General features: G+C 43.1%; 1 non-coding gene across 1 annotated transcript; it reads right to left on the reverse strand.

Annotated features, from left to right (window-relative positions):
• Positions 1 to 3,755: 3,755 nt before the first annotated feature.
• On the reverse strand, positions 3,756 to 3,893 carry LOC114806831. The gene has a single exon (XR_003754889.1). It is a non-coding gene; the product is annotated as a small nucleolar RNA SNORA7 (small nucleolar RNA).
• Positions 3,894 to 11,839: the final 7,946 nt, after the last annotated feature.

Here is an 11,839-nt window from a genome sequence, read left to right on the forward strand (position 1 = left end):
TTTGAATGGAGAGGAAAGGAGGATTTTAGCAATGTTGTGAAGGTGAGACTGACAGGATTAGGTGACAGATTGGATATGTGGGTTGAATGAGAGAGCAGTTACGGGCTTGTGAGATGGGAAGGATGGTGGTGCCATCTACAGTGATGGGATAGGCCGGAAGAGGACCGACACATTGCCATGAAACGCTCTAAAGACCCTCTTGTTGGCCAGAGGCAGGGATTCATTCTCTGTCTCCCACCTTATCTCTCCACCAGCTGGTGTGGTACAGAAGCCATTCATCTGGTTTTATCCCAGACAGTTCAGTTTCAGCTGGCCAGTCCCCTTCCCAGTACCGGATGGCTTTCGGTCTAGTATTTTAGTTATAAATGATGGCTTCACTCTACCCTGACACCTGCTGCCAAGTTCCACAGTTCGGGAGCGGCCCCTGTGCTCTCAGGAATCGAAGAGGGGAACGCAAAGGCTCGGTGGTCAAGAAGCAGTTTGGGATCCCCCAGGAGAAATACTTTCAATGGACCTCCACAGAATGAAACTTATGACCTCATTTCATTACACTGGGGACCTGGTGGACCAGGTGTGATTTCACACATGTTTCTGTGTCTGGTATTTTTGAGTGCTGTCAGTAGCCATCCTGTGGAGTCAGGGGAGTGGAGGGTAATCAAGACTCACCACTGGCCAGCAGTATGACTATGGGCGAGTCACAACCTCTTTGCTTTAGTTTCCTCACCTGTAAAATGGGTATACGACAATTGCTCTCCCTACTTCTTGGATTATGAGCCCTGTGAGGGTCGGGGACTGTGTCTGATGGGATTATAATAATTATAATATTTGTTAAGCACTTACTATGCATTTATTCATTCATTCAATAGTATTTATTGAGCTCTTACTATGTGCAGAGCACTGTACTAAGCACTTGGAATATACAATTCGGCAACAGATAGAGATAATCCCTGCCCAATGATGGGTTTACAGTCTGATCGGGGGAGACAGACAAAAACAAGACAACATAATCACGATGAATAGAATCAAGGGGATGTACACCTATTAAAATAAATAGGATAATAAAAATATATACAAATGAGCACAGTGCTGAGGGGAAGGGAAGGGAGAGAGGTAGGAGCAGAGGGAAAGGGGGCTTAGCTGAGGGGAGGGGAAGGGGGAGGGAGCAGAGAGAGGAGGGGGAGCAGAGAGGGAGCAGAGGGAGCAGAGGGAAAAGGGGAAGCTCAGTCTGGGAAGTCCTTTTGGAGGAAGTGAGGTGTCGAGCACTGGGGTACATACACGTAAATCATGTCAGACACAGTTCCTGTCTCACTCTTGTCTCTACCCCAGTGCTTGGCACATGATGAGCACTTAATACATGCTCTATAAGGTATGAATAACCAATTTTCCTCTCACCTATTCTCCATTTGAAGTAGGACGGAGTGCAGTAGCTGCTCGAGTTGCCAACAACAGTACCCAGCCTGCACACTTTGCTCCTCTAATGCCAACCGCTGACCCCTCTCCCACGTTCTGTGTCTGGCCTGGAACTCCCTCATCAGTGGTATTTATTTAGTTCTTACAACGTGCAGAGCACTGTACTTACTATGTGCAGACCACTGTACTAATTGCTTGGGAGACAAGAGAGTTGGTAGACACATTCCCTGCCTATGAGTCCCCCTTCGTATCCAACAGACAGTCACTCTCCCCTCATTCAAAGCCTAATTAAAATCCCATCTCCTTCAAGATGCCTTCCCTGACTAAACCCTCATTTCCTCTTCTCCCACTCCCTTCTGTGTTGTCCCTGCACTTGGATTTGCACCCTTTATCCACCCCACCCTCAGCCTCACAGCACTTATATAGGTACATATCCAGAATTTATCAATCGATTGTATTTATTGAGCACTTACTATTTGCAGAGTACTGTACTAAGTGCTTGGGAGAGTACAGAATAATAGAGGTGATAAACATGTTCCCTGCCCACAACATATTTATTTGTATTAATGACTCTCCCCTTCTAGACTGTAAGATCATTGTGGGCAGGGGACATGTCTATCAACTCTGTTGTATTGTGCTCTCCCAAGTGCTTAGTACAGTACAATAAATGCTCAATTAATGCGATTCATTTGATTGACAGGAGATGAGTGGAGCAGTGATGCCTATATTCTTGGGACAGTGGCACTGTAGGCATCCTGAGGCATGCCAAGCGCAATGGTATAATGTAACACCCTTATTGGGGAAGGGGAAATATTACTTCATCACCACCACACCACTACCCCCACCCCACACACACTTTTAAATTCATGGAGGGAAGGAAGAGAAGAACTGGGTTCAGTGTGATAAAATGCTATCACCTTCACCACCACCTTCATAGATTATGTAAGTACTCAATCTAGTCCTTCAATATAAAAAGAATGGATCTAATAACTTTCTAATTATTGAACCAATATAATGACTGACTTAATTACATAAAGCTGTAGATACGATTTAGATAGCATGACACATTAACATTACAAACAGCAGAATTCATCGTGAGATGCCGATATACTTCCCACACTTGTGGTGGTCATATTCTAGATGTACTATTTATCCGGCTGTCCTGATGTTGCCAGAACAAACCCATGCCACTGTCAGCATCATTTATTTGTATTGATGATGGATCTTGCTGAGAACAGCAGTCAAGCCCTGGTCATGAGACTTCAGGATCAAGAAGTGGCTTGTGTGGCTTGCTCTCTCTCATCCCTGCCACAGGTATATGGCGTGCAGCAAATGGGTAGCCAGGTGGGGAAACACCACACTGGAAAGTGCCCAGAAATGTTTTCTTTTTAACATTCCAGGACCATTTCATCATCTTCATCAGCATCATCACCATATTTGCTAAAGCGCTCACTAGGCTTCAAGCACTGTGCTAGTTGTTGGGGTTAATATAACTGAGTCACAGGACTCACAATCTAAGAAGTAAGGAGACCAGGGATCTTATCCCCATGTTACAAATGAGACAACCGAGACCCAGAGAGGTTAAGGGACTTGTCTAGGGACACACAGCTGGCCACTGGCAGAGCTGGGATTAGAACTCAGGTCTCCTGACTCCCTGAAACATTCTCATTCCACTACCCCACACTTCAACCGAAGTGACTGCAGCATAAGTATGATATTTGCTAAGTGCTTACTACACGCAAAGCACTTTACTATGTGCTGGTGTAGTTATGTGAAGATCAGATTAGACACAGTCCCTGTCCTACATGGGATTCACAGACTAAGGGCCAATGTTGTGCCATAGAGCCACTGCTTTGCAGGCAGTTGCCTTGGTAGCCACTATAGACAGCCTTTGCAGGCACCACTAGCCAGCTACTTTTTCAGGATTCTGTCTAGGCCTGTACACCTCACAGAAAGCTCTAGGTGGTTCTTTGCTCAGAAACCTTTACCTGAGAGGACACTGCCCAAGAGGTATTTCACCACTTGCTGAGCTAGGACTGGAACCCAAGTGTCCTGATTCCCAGTCAATTAATGATATTTATTGAGCGCTTACTGTGTGCAGAGTACTGTAATAAGCACTTCTTGTCTTATGCCGTCAAGTCGTTTCCGACTCATAGCAACACTACAGACACATCTCTCCCAGAATGTCCCGTTCTCCATCTGCAATTGTTCTGGTAGTGTATCCATAGAGTTTTCTTGGTTAAAATACAGATACGGTTTACCATTGCTGCCTTCCGTGCAGTAAACTTGAGTCTCCACCCTCGACTCTCTCCCATCCCGCTGCTGCCCAGCATGGGTCAGGTTTGACTTGTAGCAGATTGCCTTCCACTCCCTAGTCACTGCCCAAGCTAGGAATAGAATGGATAGGCCTCTGCTTGACTCTCCCTCCCTTAGCCGAGACTGGTAGAGTACTGGAAACTCTCCAGGTGCGACCCTGAGAGGGGAGTAAGCACTTAGGAGAGTATAAAATAACAGAGTTGACAGACACACTCCCTGCCCACAAGGATTTTACAATCTGAAGAATTTCCAGAACCATGCACTTTCTACTGGATCAACAGCAGAACTTTTAGCATTCTTTAACCACCTACTTTGTGCAGAGCCCTACACTAATAATAATAATGATAATGATGCTATTTGTTAAGAGCTTACTATGTGGCAAACACTGTTCTAAGCACTGGGGGAGATACAAGGTAATCAGGTTGTCCCACATGGGGTGCACAATCTCAATCCCCATTTTCCAGATGAGGTAACTGAGCCACAGGGAAGTGAAGTGACTTGCCCAAAGTCACACAGCTGACAAATGACGGAGCTAGGATTAGAACCCATGACCTCTGACTCCCAAGCCCTTGCTCTTTCCACTGAGCCACGCTTCTTCTCTACAGGACTGGTTTGATGAGAATAACTCAGAGATCAAATAATTACTTGTATGAAAAGGACTACATCATCAAACCTTGTACATCCATATGGCCCTGAAGGAAGGGATGATTATCAAAGCCTATGTCTTGGAATACAGAATAACTAAGAAGTCTATGTGATGAGTGGTGAGATAGCAAGGCCGAAACCAGACTAAGAGCTTTTTTGCATCCCCAGAGAGTGTGTTGTGGACCAGAACACAACCATCCTCAGTACAGAGGGAATCATACAGGTATGGCAACAACATTTCAGTATTCTTCTTAATACACCCATCAATCCATCAGTGGAATTTATTGAGCACGTACTGTTTGCAAAGCACTTCCCCAAGCACTCTATAAAAATAATTGTGGTATTTTTAAGTTCTTACTATATGCTGCATACTGTACTAAGCACAGGTGTAGATACAAGACTCAAGACAACCTCTACCTCTAGACTGTAAGTTCATTGTGTGAGTACTCAGCAAATATGATTGACTGGCTGATTACAAGATAACCAGGTCCCAGATGGGGCTCACAGTCCAATTAGGAGCTAGTTGCTTAGTGGAAAGAGCACGGGCTTGGGAGTCAGAGGACATGGGTTCTAATCCCGGCTCTGCCACTTGTCTGCTGTGTGACCTTGGGCAAGCCACTTAACTTCTTCGTGGTTCAGTTACCTCATTTGGAAAATGGGGATTAAGATTGTGAGCCTCACGAGGGACAACCTAATTACCTTGTATATACTGCAGTGCTTAGAACAGTGCTTGGCACATAGTAAGCTCTAAAATACCATAATAATAATTATTATTATTGTTATTATTATTATTGACAAGTATTGAATCCTTATTTTACAGAGGAGGAAACTGAGGCACAGAGAAATTAAGTGACTTGCCCACATTACATAGGTAAGTGGCAGACCTGGGATTAGAACCCAGGGCCTCTGACTTCCAGGCCCATGATCTATCTACTAGGCCACACTGTAGAAATCAATACAGTAGAGTTGGTAGACATGATCCCTGCCCTCAAATGGCTTCTCCCTCAAGTAGAGGGAGGATGACTGGGTCAAACACAGTCCCTGACCCACAAAGTACTCAAAGTCTAAGCAGGGGATAGAATAGATATTGACTCGCCATTTTACAGATGAGGAAACTGAGACCCAAAGTAGCGAAGTGACATGCCCAGGGTCATACAATAGGCAAGTGGCAGAGCTGGGATTACAACCCAGGTCTTCTGACTTCTAGGCTTGTGCTCTTCCTACTAGACAACACTGCTTCTCCAATGAGAATAGCACTCTATGAAGTCATGACTTTGACTACAGTGCTGAGTGAAATCACCACTTCCAATAAAACAATGAAAAATGTTATATTCCTGAGTTCAAATAGTAGACCTGCTAAGATTGACAAGCAAAGAAGGTATGTGATGCTCAGTTACCAGCTTGAGTTCTTCCTCAACATTTGGAATACGCTCAGTTTTGCCAGAACATGTGTTTTCAGTATGCATTTTGGCTAAAATGCAATGGCAGAATCAGGAGACTTTCTTTAAACAAAGCAAGCCTCTCTAGATACAACACTGATGTAGTGTACATGCACATGGCATCAGTTGTGGATGAGTCCCAAGCTCTTTACACTAGACACGCTGAATTTTGGACATTTTCTAGTCCACCCTATGGTCTTCAGGGGACCTTGTTTGCATACCATCCCAAACAGCTGAAAAATATTTCTCATTTTGGAAGGTAAGTCAAGGAGATTCTATACTTGCAAATGAGACAGCCTTAAAATCACTGTCTGGGCATTTTTTAATTTATTTAACAAAGGGTTCTTTTAGGTATTCTAAGCTCACTCTACCCAGCCAAGTTGAAGAAAAGGGCAGTGATTATCATGGGAATTAATTACAGTTAAGACAGTCAATTTGGATTAAAGAACCAGAAAACTGATGGAAATAACGTTCATGCTGCTGTCCATTATTTGAATGGCTCTTGCCAGTTCTTCACCCTTATGATGTCAGCACTATTAGAGCCTTATCCCCCTTTTCACAGTGTCTTTGTTCTTCTATTTGACTATTCCATGTTTGAAGTTTAAAGCTTTTCACCTCATGCTTCTCAGAAAAAAAGATGCCGTAAAAATCTGCTAAATGAATGAGAACCTCTTGTCTGAAGGTCAGTTCTTCATTTTATTTAGAGTGGCATGATTTCCTGGGATTCTCCAGGACTTTCATATGGTGTCAAATCTACCCCTTTTCTCTCTTTGGCCAATTGCTACAATGTGGAGGCAATAGGACTCTACGAAATGGTAGAAAGAGGGAACTAGGTGTAGCCTGACTCCAAGAAAGTAATTTTACCTAAATGATTACTTTTAAATTTGTCTTTTCCCTCAATTTGTGCATTTGAAAAGGCTGCAATTTTGGAAAGAGCAATACCCCAGTAAAAATAGGTTATTTTGCTCTCACTCACTAGGTAATTTGGGTTATGCAAATTGGACCATAGACATGTCTAAGGAAATAGCCCATCTCTCCTTTTCATTATATTTGATTTACACAGAAAAGGTCACTGTTCCTGAAAATTGGAAGCTATTTTGTTACATAAAGATCTGTCCTTTTCCCGAGCCCCAACTGACTTGTAGTTACACGTTGCAGTTGATGCAGTGGCATGTAAGAAGAAAGATTAATGCTAATCAAGGACTACAAATGCAGGCTTATCTTGTTAGGCAAATGAAACTCATTTCAGAACAGTCACACTGAGGAAATGACCAGTGATTTCAAGTGGTTCTACTGTCAAGAAAGAATAAGGTGGTCTATTGATTAGTATTTGAAAGATAATTTTATACCTCTAGTTTGCTTGGAATGGACTGCAGAGAGCTTGGAGGCTCAACCTGATTTCTAGGACTTCTTTAGGTTTTCCCCAAGGCTTCCTGGATGAGGACGAGTACTTCTAGGGGCCTACAGTGCTGAATGTGATCCTCCCCAACTAGCCATGAAGCAGGGGGACAGGAACATTTGCCAAGTAGACAGCAACATGACAGCAGAACATTTTGCCCTGAAATCTCTCCCTCAACATGGTGAAACTCCCTGTAGGCAGGGATCGTGTCTACCAACTCTATTGTATGGTACTCTCCCAAACGCTTTGCATACTGCCTTGCGTACAGTAAGCGCGCAGTAAATACCATCGATTGACTGATTCCAGAAATGTTTGAAGGTTACCTAAAGCCAGCCCAGTTTCTGCTGTTTGACAGCTACTACCCCTCGGTGTATAAATTAATCTCTTCCCAACACATTTGTTTGTTTTTACTTGGCTATCACCCTAAAAATAATCTTGACTGTATGTTTAGATGATTGAAGTAAACAATGAAAATACAAATAAATAGCTATTTAGTCAATGCCATGTTATGTTTGGTAACATAGGATCCAAAGGACACAGTGAAGAATGAATCAATCAAGTGCTTACTCTGACAGAGCACTGTACTAAGCGCTTGGGAAAGTCCAAAGCGACGGAGTTGTAGGATCTTACAGTCTAGAGGAACAGTAAAATCCATTCAAAGTCTGCCAATCTGGCCAGTCAGTGGACACTCACCATTTGACATTTGAATAGCGTGTAAGTGTCATGTACCTGAAGTTTTATTTCATCACCCAGATATTAAAGATTGGGTTCATCAACCACATTTAAAAATAAGACCACGTGGCATCAATATGGCATCAAATTTCAGGCTCAACTGAAGACCTAGAAATCAACTGTTGTAACTGTCAGAATATAAACAGGGAAGACTGCTTTTCCATTGAAAAAGGGGACAAATTCAAACATGCAGCCCACAAAATCACACAATAGACTCCATTCATTTATTCAATAATATTTATTGAGCGCTTACTATGTGCAGAGCACTGTAATAAGTGCTTGAAATGCACAATTCGGCAACAGATAGAGACAATCCCTGCCCAATGATGGGCTCACTGTCTAATTGGGGGAGCGGATGACAGCGCAAAACAGAACGAAACAAAAACAAAACAACATTATCACGATAAATAGAATCAAGGGGATGTACACCTCATTAACAAAATAAATAGGGTAATAAATAATGTATACAAATGAGCACAGTGCGGAGGAGCAGAGGGAAAGGGGGCTCAGCTGAGGGGAGGTGAAGGGGGAAGGGGGAGGAGCAGAGGGTGGAGGGGGAGCAGAGAGAAAAGAGGTAGCTCAGTCTGGGATGGCCTCTTGGAGGAGGTGAGCTCTCAGTAGGGCTTTGAAGAGGGGAAGAGAGTTTGGCAGATGTGAGGAGGGAGGGCATTCGAGTTCTTACTGTGTGCAGAGCACTGTACAGAACACTTAGGGGAATACAGTAAAGTTAGTAGACATGGTCTCTGCCTTCAAGGAGCTCACTGATAAATTTCACCATCAGTAACCTCATCTTGGAACTTAAGGATAGCTCTCAGAATCTAGGCCAATGCAGATGTTACCTCAACAATGTACCAGGGTGTTTTAATCAATAAGGGCAGTGCCAAATGAACAAACATTGACTATGGAATGGAAAAAATATCAAGCTTGAAGTGAGATTCAAAGTGTAGCATTCCTTGGTTCTAAGAATGCATACTGCCAACACATCAAAGGTTTGATCAATTTCACATGCAATGGTTGGTCACCATTGCCAAGGTTAAGTGGCATTAGCAGGTCCCAAACACTGAGGTGATTGAACTCTGCAGTATCTCTGGCAATAGACCTTACATTTTCTGCTCTTAGCTGGGCTAGGCTGGCCATTTTTTATGTCTGCCAATCCACAGCTTGCCAAAATCAGTGTTGAGGAGCAACTATAAGAAACTGCACTGTGAAACATCATGTGGGAAACCAAGGGCTTTTTGGAACCTGGAAGGTACAGATGCTTTGTGTAAAAAGGGTTATTGCATTGAGCCTAGATAATCTGAGGTTATGGGGTCATGGGAGGAGGAGGTGGATAAAAAACACCCAAATTAATATGATCCCCTTCCTATCCACTTGCCATTGCTGAAAAGGAGCTCTTCCCTCTTCAGAAGCAGAGCAGATTGAAGCCAACTTCCCCAATATTCGGAATGTTTCTCTTAGAAGCAGCATGAATTAGGAAAAAAAAAACCTTGGCCTACTAAGCAGAGGAGCTGGATTCTAATTTCAGCACTGCCACTTGCCTGTTGTGTGACCTTGGGCAATTCACTTAACCTCTCTTTGCCTCAGTTTCCACAGATGTAAAATCAATCAATTAACAATAAGTGATATTTGTTGAAACTTACTGTGAGCAGAGCACTTAGGGGAGTACACTACAACAGAGTTGGCAGACATGTTACCTGACCACAAGGAGCTAATGTGTAGAGGGTAAAACAGACTTTAAAATAAATTACAGATATGTACACAAATGCTGTGGGGATGAGGATGGGGAGAATATCAAGTGCATAAACAGTACAGATCCTAGTGCATAGGCAATGCAGAAGGGAGAGGGAGTAAGGGAAAAGAGGCTTAACTGGGGATGGCATCTTGGAGGAGATGCAATTTTAATAAGGCTTTGAAGGTGGGGAGAGTGGTGGCCTGTGGTATATGAAGCAGGAGGGAGTTCCAGGCCAGAGGAACAGTACAGGTACAGTGAAATTGGCATTAAAGGAGGGAAATGTGTGGGCTGGGTAGTAGTAAGAAATCACTGAGGTAAGATAGCAGGGGGTGAGCTGATTACATGCTTTGAAACCGAAGATAAGGAGTTTCTGCTTAATGCAAAGATGTTTTGGCAACAATTGTAAGTTTTTCCTGAGTGGGGAGATGTGGACTGAACCTTTTTTAGAAAAATGATCTGGGCAGCATAGTGAAGTAAAGACTAGAGAGGGGAGAGGCAGGAGAGGGGAGAGAGAGGAGGCAGGGAGGTCAGCAAAGAGGCTGATGCAGTAGATAAGACAGGATGATAAGTGCTTAAATCAGCACAATAGCAGTTTGGTTGGAGAGAAAGGGTGGATTTTAGCAATATTGTGAAAATAGAAATGACAGAATTTAGAGACATTGAATATGTGGATTGAATGAGAGAGATGAGTCGAATAATGCCTAGGTTAAGGACTTGTGGGACAGAGAGGATAGTGGTATTGTGTGTAGTGATGGGAAAGATGGAGGGGGCAGGGTTTGGGTGAGAAGATGAGGATGAGAAGATGTAAAATGGAGATTAAATACTTGTTCTCCCTCCTATTTAAACTGTGAGACCCATGGGGGTCAGCGGCTGTGTCTGATCTGATTATTTAGTATCTACCCCAGTGTAGTGCAGTGCTTGGTATGTAACGAGAGCTTAACAAATGCTATTATTAAACAGCTGTTTGCCAGATATGGTAAGTACCTGAGGACGTTTTAAAAGCTGTTGCATACTGCTTTCGTTGTTGTCGATACTGTTTGATTGAATTTTATCTGAACCCTTTTATTCCTTGTTTTCATTCATGATTCATGTTAATCATTCACTTTTCCTCATGGGTCTGTAGTGTCTCATCCTCTTCCTTTAGAGTGTATTTCCCATCTAGACCAAGGACCATGTTTGAAAACTGTCTTTGTATTCTTCCCAGTGCATCACACTTGGTAAGCGCTTAATAAATGTTATTGACTATTGACATACATATACCCACAAGAACTGATAATTCCTCTGTCATGAGAGATGGAAGTCTCCATCATCGTCTGAACTTTGTGTCTATGCATTGCTCTCTGTATTTGAAGATGACACGACTGACAGAGAGATGCTATCTGTGTGAGCTGCTGTGACCAAAAAAAAAAAAAGACCCGTGCAAGAAATCCATCCAGCAACTCATTCCACATTTTACGTTTGTCCTTTAGTTCACTTAATGCATGCATCACCTTCAGTATCCTGTATGCTTTGAATTTGCTTCTTGGAAACCCAGTCTTCCCCAAACTTTTGCCCAAGGTGATCAACCCATATCTTGATTGCTGCACACCAGTTTTGTCTGTCTGCTGCATTTGTCTCCCAACAGTTTGCCGCTACATTTATTCATTCATGCATTCAATCAAATGTATTGAGTGTAAAGCACTGTACTAAGCACTTGGGAGAGTACAGTACAACAACAAACAGACACAGTCCCTGCTCATAATGAGTTTAGACTGTGAGCCCGTCATTGGGCAGGGATTGTCTCTATCTGTTGCCGAATTGTACATTCCAAGCGCTTAGTACAGTGCTCTGCACATAGTAAGCACTCAATAAATACTATTGAATGAATGAATGAATGAATGAGTTCACAATATCATTTGAAACTGCACTACAATGCATCCTTAATGAGTATTGTTCTGCCATCCCTTATTTCAGCTGCCCCTTTGAGTTCACCATACAGCAGCTGCTAGTGTATCCTGTTGTCATCCGTTCTCCTTACACATCCCATCCAGTGAAGCTGTGGCCCAGTTGCAAGTGACTGCTTTTAGAGAAGCAGCATATTGTAGTGGATAGAGCACAGGCCTGGGAGTCAGAAGATTGTGGGTCTCAGAAGATTGAGGCCTCAGTTACCTCATCTGCAAAATGGGG

This window comes from Ornithorhynchus anatinus, chromosome X1 (assembly GCF_004115215.2).
Source record: "Ornithorhynchus anatinus isolate Pmale09 chromosome X1, mOrnAna1.pri.v4, whole genome shotgun sequence".
In the NCBI taxonomy this organism is placed as follows: domain Eukaryota; kingdom Metazoa; phylum Chordata; class Mammalia; order Monotremata; family Ornithorhynchidae; genus Ornithorhynchus; species Ornithorhynchus anatinus.